Genomic DNA, 12,785 nt, shown 5'->3' with positions numbered 1-12,785 from the left:
AGACAAAACTTGCCTTCACACGTGTCATGAGCGGCATTCGGCTTCTGTTCGGCATTTGACCGGTTATCCCCCGTGTGATAAGCTCCATTTATCAGCCAGCTCACCCTTGCTGCGCCTCAATTTTCAGTATTCCGTTTTAACCGATTACTGGACTATCGCTCTTAGACCCGAAGGAACTCATTTTTGACCTGAGTTCAGGATGTACTGATTATTCAATTGCTATTTTTAAGTCTGCACGAGGTATAAATGAGTGAATACACATCTTTATCTCTCAATAAGTGCCCTAACCAGCTATAGCTGTCGTCTGTCGCTGCTACTTCAAGACACACTGATTAACATCCGACGATTTTATTGCAGCGACATATTTTGTAATAATATTACACTTCATGAAAATGGTGTTTGCACGCGGGATGACAAAGCTGATTTTTTTGGCGGCGTATGTAGCAGTTGTGCATGGTACGTATTTGGTCTCTTATTTTATTCGTCATTCGCCGACCTTCTTTTTCTTTTTCTTCTCTAACTTATATATAAACTTGGTGCTTGCGAATGTGATTAGTGAAATTCTTTTATGGGCATCGTCATTCCCCTGTATTACCTGCTAATCATACTTTGTCGTGGGACACGTTTTTTTTGTCCATACGAGTTGACGTTGATTGTCTTAGAAAGAAGCCGTCAGGCTGAGTTACACATCAACAATTGGAGCATGGAAGAACACTGTCCCACGACAAACGCAGAAGAGAACCAACACGTGTTGAGTACTCACGCCTTGACTACGCTTTGATCGATATATATCAAGTTTAGCGTTCTCGGGAGCGTTCTTCTAGTTAAGGATATTTTTTTCAGTGGTTTAGCCCAGATGTTAAACAGCAGTTTTGGGGTCAGAAATATACGTGTATTTGAAGATCAGTCTTTCTTCTGCTCAAAAATGTGTTTCTGGAATCTGAGTGATATTTTGGTATGACGTCACAGGTCCGTAACCACGCCTACCCTCAAAAATTGCGTTTTTTGACGGCATGATTCACTTTCAACCGTCAAAACAGTCTCTTAAACTGAATGATATATTGCATTTTTTACACCAAAAAGTTTATTTGGTGTCTTACTTAACAGTTCATACATATTTCGTTCAAATCCGCCGCGCAGTCAGGCTGATCCAGCGTGTAAAGGAGAGCGACCACAATCCTGAACAAGAAGGGCAAAGCCCATACGACTCACATGCTTGACCTTGACCTTTACATGACCTTGACCTTCAGGGTCAAGGTCAAATAACTAAACCTAGCATGGAACACAAAGCTGTTAATTCAAGACATAGGAAGTACAATGGTGCTTATTGGCTCTTTCTACCATGAGATATGGTCACTTTTAGTGGTTCACTACCTTATTTTGGTCACATTTCATAAGGGTCAAAGTGACCTTGACCTTGATCATATGTGACCAAATGTGTCTCATGATGAAAGCATAACATGTGCCCCACATAATTTTTAAGTTTGAAACAGTTATCTTCCATAGTTCAGGGTCAAGGTCACTTCAAAATATGTATACAATCCAACTTTGAAGAGCTCCTGTGACCTTGACCTTGAAGCAAGGTAAACCAAACTGGTATCAAAAGATGGGGTTTACTTTGCCCTATATATCATATATAGGTGAGGTATTCAATCTCAAAAACTTCAGAGAAAATGGGAAAAATGTGAAAAATAGCTGTTTTTTAGACAACATTTATGGCCCCTGCGACCTTGACCTTGAAGCAAGGTCAAGATGCTATGTATGTTTTTTGGGGCCTTGTCATCATACACCATCTTGCCAAATTTGATACTGATAGACTGAATAGTGTCCAAGAAATATCCAACGTTAAAGTTTTCCGGACGGACGGCCGGACGGACGGACGGACGGACGTCCGGACGTCCGGACGGACGGACGGACGGACGACTCGGGTGAGTACATAGACTCACTTTTGCTTCGCATGTGAGTCAAAAACAGCAAAAAATCCAGGGTTTTGATGGTGTTTTTGCTGGGTAGCCGCAGTTGATATGCAATAAATCTAAAACTACAAATAGCAGCCTCTCCAAATTTCACAGAGCGATGAAAAAAACCCTCATCTGGATTCGCGCTAGTACTTGGAGCAAAGAACACAATTGTTACACGACACTTGAGATTGCCACAAGTTCTCAAATGTCGTTTAGTTGTGTTCTTTTATTCTACGTCGCCCGTCTTCGCAGCAGCAGAAAAAAAACTCGTCAAATTGAGTTCGTATGGCATTCCATTTGTCAAATAATTATTTGGATATTTTTTCATGTTTTTGTCACCAGTTTTAGCTAAATAATCATTATTTAGAAGCTCATGTGCTAAATAAGTAATTGTTTATAAACAATGTAAAAAAATTCTAAATAATTTTTTTTTTACGTAAACCATTCATTATTTACCTAAACAATTCATTGTTTACGTAAATAATTCATTGTTTACGTAAATAATGATTTATTAAGCAACATTGCTGTCACGTTTCAATATATCACTTTAGGTGATTATAAAACGGTTAGTTACTACTAACTAACTAACCACACCACGATCCACTCTCGCAGTCATACAATTTAATAGAGACAACAAAAGTATAAGTTTCAGACGCCTGTTTATGTAAAAACTCGCCACCTCCCTCGAGACTTCACTCAAAATATGTTCTTTTACGTTCCACAAAACGTAAAAACCAATGGTCACTGACAAAATGCCAGTTAGAATATAGAAAATTATAGTAACACGCTGATCCCGTGTAAAGATAAGAAAATACGACTGTTCTGCTCCAAAAGTGCTAGTTCATGCAGGTGTCATACACCCCACGTCGTCGCTACTCGAGTATAATCACAGATAGCAAAAATAACAACGGTGGTCAACGGGGTGCAAAGACATGGTGCACTTAGCTTTCTTTGGCCACTGGGTGGACGGCCTGTAATTAGTCTTTTTAGCCTCCACAACTGCTCCGTCGAATGAAGTGCTGGTTAGCGTGGTGACGAAGCAGGGAACTGTGGAGGCATCAGGCGCCGCACCCAGTCGCTGGTTAGCTGGTTAGCCGGTTCGCTGGTTAGCTGGTTAGCCGGTTCGCTGGTTAGCCGGTGTGCTGGTTAGCGTGGTCCCCCAGAAGGCAGCCGAACAGAAGTTAGGAAAAGGCTGCAAACAGAAAGCATCGGTGCACTAAACATGTCAGCTACCCCTCACCCTCCACCTTTAAACATGTCATCTTTACATATCTCATCGAGCACGTGGGCCTGCACAAACGGACTTCCCACAACAACAAAACAGCCATTTTTCGTCCTTCTCTCCCTACCTGCAAAAACCATATACAGGTTAGTATTTTAGCGTCACAGAGAGCAAATTATGCGCTAACCTGGAAAGAACAACAGAGAGTATTTCATTCCACAAACACAGACTCGTCAACAGCGTTAAATAATGATTTATTACCTCAAACAGCCTATGAATGTAGCACTCTCATGGAAGCAAAACCCGCTTCCTCCCTGGAATGGCCTCTGTTCGTCAACAGTGACAACAACATCCAGAAACCCCTTGTCGAATACTTATGCGAAGACCATCGCACGACGAAGGAAAGATTTGACGACTCGTCCTCAGCAAAACATGTGGCAGTGAGAAGGTGATAACTCGTGGAAGTTCCCCTAGAGTGCCGAATATTCTATTCGGTGAAATCCATCATACTCTAGAAACCGTCGTATTCGATCCTTCTTCTTCTGCCGCTGAGTGTCAAGTGCGCCGTCCTTGTGTCTCTCACAGACCACCTTGACAATAACACGTGACTGACCTTGTCACATATCAAGTTCAGCTACCCACAATTCTGCCTCGCAAAGCAGAATTAACCCCGAAAAAACCGTGCGCCACAAAAATCCGTGCTCTGCGCTGTCAGCAAAACTCTGCCGTGTAGCCCCGACTCACGCACAGGCGCTTTCAGTCGCAATTGACCAAGAGAAGGCACCCCACTGAGTGACACTTTCTTGGTCTATGTCACCAGATCGTGACAATTGCTGATTGTTTACAAACAATGTAAAATACGTCTAAATAATATATTGTTTCCGTAAACAATATATTATTTCGACGTATTTTACATTGTTTACGTAAATAATGATTTATTTAGCAACATTGCTGATTGTTTAATTAATCAATTCATTGTTTAGGTAAATAATGAATGGTTTACGTAAACAAAAAACTATTTAGAATTTTTGAGTCACTTGAGAAAAAATGACTCTATGTAATCGGTCAGTGTTAGTCTGTCCGGTCTGTCCGGCCGGCCGTCCGGCCGGCCGTCCGTAGACACCACCTTAACGTTGGACTTTTCTCGGAAACTATCAAAGCGATCGGGCTCATATTTTGTTTAGTCGTGACCTCCAATGACCTCTACACTTTAACGATGGTTTCTTTGACCTTTTTCAAGGTCACAGGTCAGCGTCAAAGGAAAAATTAGACATTTTATATCTTTGACAAAGTTCATCGGATGTGATTGAAACTTTGTAGGATTATTCTTTACATCAAAGTATTTACATCTGTAGCCTTTTACGAACGTTATCAGAAAAACAAGGGAGATAACTAGCCTTTTCTGTTCGGCAACACACAACTTAACGTTGGGCTTTTCTCGGAAACTATAAAAGTGACCGGGCTCAAATTTTATGTGAACGTGACTCATTGTGTTGTGAATAGCAATTTCTTCCTGTCCATCTGATGCCTCATATAATATTCAGAACTGCGAAAGTGACTCGATCGAGCGTTTGCTCTTCTTGTTTTACATTGTTTATAAACAATTACTTATTTAGCACATGAGCTTCTAAATAATGATTATTTAGCTAAAACTGGTGAAAAAAACATGAAAAAGTATCCAAATAATTATTTGACAAATGGAATGCCATAAGTTCGAGGATTTATTTAGCATTCCATACATACAACTGCACATCGTAGCAGAACTCAACGTAGAAGCTTCTTTAACATACAAATCGCGCTGGCCTATATATTAAATACTCAATCTCGAGAATATTCCAAACCGAACATGATACAACTAAAATTAGATGAACTGTCCATGGACTAGAATAGTGACATTCTCTGTGACGTACATCAAAAGTGCCGACGCACTTACTCCGAGCGAACGCCACGAACCCACGACTCAAAACAACGTGGTAAACAACTTGTTTTGACAGGACTAGAAAGTTCACCTGCATTCTCGTCCAAACATAAATATTGTGTTTACAAAATATAATATCGGTACTTTCCCACAAAGTACAAATAAGTCAACTACATGCAACACACAAAACTGAACCAAAGTTCAGCAACGGCAGCGTTTCCTAACATTGTGTGTGTGTGTGTGTGTGTGTGTGTGTGTGTGTGTGTGTGTGTGTGTGTGTGTGTGTGTGTGTGTGTACGTGTGTGTGTGCGTGTGTACGTGTGTGTGGGCGTGTGTTCGTGTGTGTGTGTGAGGTTGTGTGTGTGTGTTTGTGTGTGTGTGTGCGTGTGTGTTACTATGTGCGTGTGAGTGAGTGTTGTGTGTGTGTTAGTGTGTGTGTGTGTGTCAGTGTGTGTGTGTGTGTCAGTGTGTGTGTGTGTGTGTGTGTGTGTGTGAGAGAGAGAGAGACAGAGAGAGAGAGAGAGAGAGAGAGAGAGAGAGATTTGTCTTTTCTCTGGGGTATGCAGTGCCTAATTGGCGTTGCACTTCTACTTAATTTTTAAGTTTTTAAATTGTTTCACAATCTGTTGTTAAATGTATGAACAACTTCAGAACAAGAAACTTGAAGAATATTCTGGAACTTCGAGGGAGATAACTCTTGCTATCATGACCAACTGACGAATGCATGTGTGATTAACCATTCTCACCTGTCATTCTTTCATGAATTTACAAAACTCCAAATGTGATAGTTACTGGAGAAAATGTGTGACAGGGGGGGGGGGGGGGGGGCTCTGCTTACACCCGGGCGAAGCCGTGTCCTGACTGCCAGACAGACAGACAGACAAACACAGGCAGACAAAAGCAGACTCAAGGTTGGATGACACACAGGCAACAGCCAGCGTCAAGATCGTTCAGGTCTATGTGCACCTTTGAAATTGTCTGAAATTAGATATAACAGCCATATTACGATTACTGTCTTCTACACAACTCGTGCGTAAAGCCTGGGATCCCCAAATACGGCGCGCGGTCACAGCTTTCCCAAGCTAACGGTAAGACGAGACATCCGGGTGTCGTTGTCATTGATCTTTGACCCACGCCACTGCGTCCGCCGCAATACCATTCAATCCCGGAGGTACATTGACATGCCCGATAAGCTCCATTTATCAGCCAGCTCACCCTTACTGCGCCTCAATTCTCAGGATTCCGTTTTAACCGATTACTGCACTGATTATTCGATTGCTAATTTTAAGTCTGCCCAAGGTATACACAAGTGAATACACATCTTTATCTCTCAACAAGTGCCCTAACCAGCCATAGGTGTCGTCTGTTGCTGCTACTTCAAGACACACTGATTAACATCTGACGATTTTATTACAGCGATATATTTTGTAATTATATTACACTTCATGAAAATGGTGTTTGCACGCGGGATGACACAGACCGTGCTGATTTTTCTTGCGGCGTATGTAGCAGTTGTGCATGGTAGCCTACGTATTTGGTCTCTTATTTTATTCGTCATTCGCCGACCTTCTTTTTCTTTTTTTAACTTTTATATAAACTTGGTGCTTGCGAATGTGATTGGTGATATTTTGTTATGGGCACCGTCATTCCCTGGCCTGTATTACCTGCTAATCATACTTTGTCGTGGGACACGGTTTTCTTCCATACGTATTTACGAGATTACGTTGATTGTCTAAAGAAGCCGTCAGGCTGAGTTAGACATCAACAATTGGAGCATGGAAGAACACTGTCCCACGATAAAGTCTGAAAAGAAATTATGTCTCACAGCTTCAACGCAAAAGAGAACAAACACGTTTTGAGTACTTACGCCTTGACTACGCTGTGATCGATATATATAGCTATTCTGATGGACACGTGGGGGGATTCGGGGGCTGTGATTGGATGGTCTCACACATCCCTTTTCCGATCATCAAAGCATAACGCTACGAAAGTTGGCCATTTTTGCCGATATCCAAACGATATCGGCAATAACAAAGACGCATGGTTCCGGTTTCTTCCACGTGTATAAAGTACACGCATACCTCGCCAGGCTTGTGTCTGTGGCTAGTCGACAGACGATGCCATTTGCTGTGTGTGTGTTTTTGTTGTTGCTTACTGTACATGACATACATTACGTGTAAAATCCAGTTCTTTAACTGGCAGCAAACCTTGCAAATTTCCAGAAGCTGCAATCTGAAGCGACCTATCTCTGATTTTTGCAGACGATCTCTCCAATCACCAATGTTTAACACAAAATCAGCAAACTCTCCTGTCACATAGAACGTCCATTGTGTAGTGCAATGTTGAAATGAAGTTACCGGTCTGAAACATTTCGTCGTTTCTTCTGAGACAATCCTTGTTCTCTTATCATCTACAGATTTACCGCAGTCTTCACCACGCGAATTCCCAACAGAAGTCAGACTTTCGAACATACAATCTACGTAGGCAAGCATGATACGTCATAACGTCATATGATTCCTAAGATATTGACGTAATGCTAAGCATCCGGTTATCTTGAGTTTTCTCCGTAATACATGTCCGTGGGTTTTTCAATGTTCGGTTATTTCCGTGGCTTCATGCAGAAAGGGAACCGTCGTCTGCAATCAACGACATGGACCATTCTGGTCCTTGTTGCTGACAAAAACATGATTTTAACACAGAATTTAATGTCAGAATAGCTATATAAACGCTATTGTGTTTTCATCGTAGCAATAGGGTCCGATATTTAGACTCGAACAAGTATAATGCGACTCGTCTTCGACTCGTCGGCATTATACTTGTCTCGTCTAAATATCGGGCCCTATTGCTACGCTGAAAACACAATAGCTGTTAATATCAAGTTTAGCGGTCTCGGGAGCGTTCTTCTAGATTACGCACCATTAGAAATCAGAAACGCGGTGTTCCCTTTTGAGTGAAACGTTCACTGTTTATGGTATAGTAACATCGATGAGTGTTCGTACTGGATAACGCTTTGGCCTTCGGAGAGAAGAAGACGACATAAAACAGATGTGGGACGGTTGTTTCCCCTTATTTATTGAACACTCCCATAACGCGGATGTGGGACGGTTGTTTCCCCTTGTTTATTGAACACTCCCATAACACGGATGTGGGACGGTTGTTACCTCTTATTTATAGAACACTCCCATTATGCGGATGAGGGACGGTTGTTTCCCCTTGTTTATTGAACACTCCCATTATGCGGATATGGGACGGTTGTTTCACCTTGTTTATTGAACACTCCCATAATACGGATATGGGACTGTGGCTTCCCCTTGTTTATTGAACACTCCCATAATACGGATATGGGACGGTTGTTTCACCTTGTTTATTGAAAACTCCCATTATGTGGATAAGGGACGGTTGTTTCCCCTTGGTTAATGAACACTCCCATAATACGGAAATTGGACGGTTGTTTCCCCTCATTTATTGTTCACCACTCCATTTCTATATCCAACCAGGCGCGCAGTGCACTACAGAAGAGGGGTGTAGAGAGCACTTGTCCTGCCAGACAGGTGGCACTGTTTACTGCTGTCCTGGGGGAGAAAAACTAGTGGTCAACGGGACTTCAGGCGACTGCAACTGTAATGGGACTGGCAGCAGTGGGTTCTCATGTAGCGGCGGAGCTAGCCTTGGCCAGGGCTCCCAGTTCTTACCGTCGAAACCAGGTACACGTACAACACACACACACACACACACACACTCACACGCACACACGCGCGCGCAAACGCACACACACACTTATTCACTCACACACACACACACACACACACACACACACACACACACATACACACCCACACACACACACACACACACACACACACTCACACACACACGCACACACACACACACATACACGCACACCGGCACACGCACACACACACTTATTCTCACACACACACACACACACACACACACACACACACACACATACACGCACACACACACACACACACGCACACCCACACGTATTCACACACACACACACACACACACACACACACACACACACGTATTCACACACACACACACACACACACACACACTCACACACACACACACACACTCACACACACACACACACACACACACGCACACCCACACTTATTCACACACACACACACACACACACACACCCACTTATTAACACACACACTCACACACACACATACACTGACACACACTCACACACACGCACGCACGCACGCACGCACACCATCATCATCATCATCATCATCATCATCATCATCATCATCATCATAATCATCATCATCATCATGAAGATCATGCCACTATCATTGCCTCCAATAAAACGTGATTTAACCCTATGATATGAATGTTATTGAATAATTAAATTGTCTCTTCCAACAGGCCCTTCTTCCTCCAGCGTTACTTCCGCATCCGCTTTGACATGCGCGATGGCGAGTTTTGCTGTGCTTGCTGGAATCATGGCATACAAGTGATTCTGTTCACAATTTTCTGTCTTAAAAAGAAAATGTAGCCTAGGTTTTTTTAGGTTTTTTTTTTTTAACCATTATGCTTTTGGAATGAATGGTTCGATGCATGATCTGATCTGAGCTATGATACTGACTGTTCATTCTTTGGTCAAAAATCTACAGGCTTGGTAAATGTCTGTTGTATTGTACATCGAACTAAACTTGGGCGTTTTGTTTTTTTCCCTGGCCAAATTTGACTTTTATTTCTCTGGGCTACTTACTTGTAATCTGTCTTGTTTCAGGTATTTTGCATCGAGCTAAAACTTTGACTTTTATTTCGCAAGTCCAATGCCTAACATTTCACGCAGAAAGAATAATAACACAACATTAAACTGTACAGTTCTTGGTGAATAATGGCGTAGCATGATGTGCAAAAGCGAAACAGTCAGGTGTCTTGTCTAAACTAACGTACAGAAGTTCAAACCAATTATTTTCTTTTTGTTAACTTTTATTTCAGTTGTTTGTTATACCTAGTAACATCGAACGAATTTTTGAACAGCACAATTTCATCTGCGGATGTCATCATTTCCGAAATGATACAGTATTTATTTCGGTAGAATACGTATGAATGTACAAGCTTCCCTTTTAAATAGACATTTTTTTCGTGCTCATGTATCGCGAGCTTGTGTTTGAAATTCTGTGTTGATTTCGATCACAGTATGAGGTGTGAGGTGCTTTACAATTTCAGATTTGTTTAAAATTGCAAATTCAAGAATATAATAATATTTTGTTTACATAACATGCAACGAGTGCTGTATTCGTGTGTGTGTATGTGTGTGTGTGTGTGTGTGTGTGTGTGTGTGTGTGTGTGTGTGTGTGTGTGTGTGTGTGTGTGTGTGTGCATTTGTGCCTGTGGGTGTATTGGTGAGTGTGTGTATGTGTGTGTGTGTGTGTGTGTGTGTGTGTGTGTGTATGTGTGTGTGTGTGTGTGTGTATGAAAATGTCCCATCACAATTCCCTTCAGTGCGTGAAAGGGCGCATTGAGATTACGTACCACTGCGCCACCAAATGTACACTTTACATCGGATTAAACACATACACACACACACACAGATAACACGATATAGCGGCTAATTCTCAGATGGCACCATATTGCACCCTGTTGCATATGCATCTTTGATCAAAACGCGTACAGGCCTCTTTGGGGTTTCTTGCCTTCGTATATGTCCCATCGGAATTTGGTTGAGTGGGACAAATGTCCCATTGCCTTTTTCTCCCAGAACAAACCCTGTGTGTGTGTACATTTTTGCCTGCGGGTGTATTTGTGTGTGTGTGTGTGTGTGTGTGTGTGTGTGTGTGTGTGGTGTGTGTGGGTGTGTGTGACACACAGAGCAACGTACTTACACACATCAATGAAGAGAGAGAGGAAGGCCATTTCTACGCTTAGTAAGACCAGAGATACTGTACAGATCTCTGGTAAGACGAAGTCATAATGTGACGTCATTTGCGTGTCGCGTGTTTTATATGACGTTCTGCGACCTATATAAGTAGGCGCACAGGAGCTGAAAAGTGAAAAGTTTCCAAACCTATCTTTTCACCGAATTTTTTCATTTTTAAAAGTTATTCCCATGCAAACACACTTACAGTATCTTTTCTTTATTCAGAAAAATATAAGGAATAGACGAATGTGATTTTTATAAGTCTTGTTCTAAAAATTCAGAAAGTTGCTATTTAACGGTTTTCTTTAATTGTAAGCCCATTTTCAATCTATCACAACAAATTCAAATAATTTCGGATACAGGAGAAAATAAGGAATACGACAATATCATTTTTGTGATTAAAATTCTAAAATTGTAAAAAGTGAGAAAAAATGGCAAATTTTGAATGAACATTTCATAAACCATTTGTTAAGGTACCAAGCTGATATGCAATCCCACAGTTTGGACAACGTCGAAGATTGCGTGACAAAACTTTCAAGACAATTGGTGAACAAATGAAGCCGTGACAGTGCGGGCTCAACTTTACTTGACTGAATGTAATAAGTAATACTCGAAAAGCTTGAATTTGACATTGATTTCATACTGACTGGAATATGTGGTCGGCTATACGATGACAGATCATTCAAAGTGCACGTGGGGTTATTATTCTTATTTCATTTTCTAAAGGGGAAATACTCTTTGTTGTATACTCTATTCGTTATACAACACAAACGCTTAACATTTATTTCCCTTGTTCTGATTCGCATCAGTTCTGTGTGTGTGTGTGTGTGTGTGTGTGTGTGTGTGTGTGTGTGTGTGTGTGTATGTGTGTGTGTGTGTGTGTGTGTGTGTATGTCAGTGTGTGCGTGTGCGTGTGCGTGTGCCGCGTGTGCGTGTGTGTGTGTGTGTGTGCCGGTGCCATAGTTGGAGTGGTTGTTCCTGACACGTGCCAGAATGGTGTGAATGTATGTGTATATATCTGTGTGTGGATGCCAGAGTTATAATTGTGGATTGATGAACCCGTTTCGGACCAGAGGAAGTTGCCAGACCAGTGTCAGGCTGAGACTGTTGGTGCCAGGCCGATACCAGAGTGAGAATGGCGGTGCCAGGCCGGCAGTGCAGGAGTGAGAAGTGTGGTACCAAATACGGTGCCCGACTGAGTGGGAATGGTGGTGCCAGACCGGTGCCACAGTGAGAATGGTGGTGTTAGACCGGTGCCAGAGTGAAAGTGGAAGTGAGAATGGTGGTGCCACTAGGCCGATGCCAGAGTGAGAATGGCTGTGCCAGACCTGTGCCAGACCGGTGCAGGAGTGAGAAGTGTGGTACCAGACACGGTGCCCGAGCCGTGAGAATGGTGGTGCCAGACCGGTGCCACAGTGAGAATGGTGGTGTCAGACCGGTGCCACAGTGAGAATGGTGGTGTCAGATCGGTGCCACATGTACAGTGAAAGTGGAAGTGAGAATGGTGGTGCCAGGCCGGTGCCAGAGGGAAACTTGATATTCTTTTTACATTGACAGGGAATCGAGATGAGATAGTGTATATGTGTGTGTGTGTGTGTGTGTGTGTGTATATAGATCGGTTCCCAGAAAACTACTGGACTGATCTTTATGAAACTTCACATGAGATTTTCTGGGTATAATATCCCCAGACTGTTTTTTTTTTCTTTTTTCCGATAAATGTCTTCGATTACGTCATATCCGGCATTTAATGAAACTTGAGGCAGCACTGTC

The 12,785-nt window shown here is 42.3% G+C and overlaps 1 long non-coding RNA gene across 1 annotated transcript; it reads left to right on the top strand.

Moving 5' to 3' along the window:
- Positions 1–210: 210 nt before the first annotated feature.
- Positions 211–10,375, top strand: LOC138956194 (uncharacterized). The gene is made up of 3 exons (XR_011452546.1): positions 211–456; positions 8,599–8,805; positions 9,512–10,375. It is a non-coding gene; the product is annotated as an uncharacterized lncRNA (long non-coding RNA).
- The last annotated feature ends 2,410 nt before the right edge of the window (positions 10,376–12,785 follow it).

The sequence above is a fragment of the Littorina saxatilis genome, unplaced genomic scaffold, assembly GCF_037325665.1.
Source record: "Littorina saxatilis isolate snail1 unplaced genomic scaffold, US_GU_Lsax_2.0 scaffold_832, whole genome shotgun sequence".
In the NCBI taxonomy this organism is placed as follows: domain Eukaryota; kingdom Metazoa; phylum Mollusca; class Gastropoda; order Littorinimorpha; family Littorinidae; genus Littorina; species Littorina saxatilis.
The sequence above is the reverse complement of the archived record's forward strand: the minus strand, read 5'-3'. Positions and strand labels throughout refer to the sequence as shown.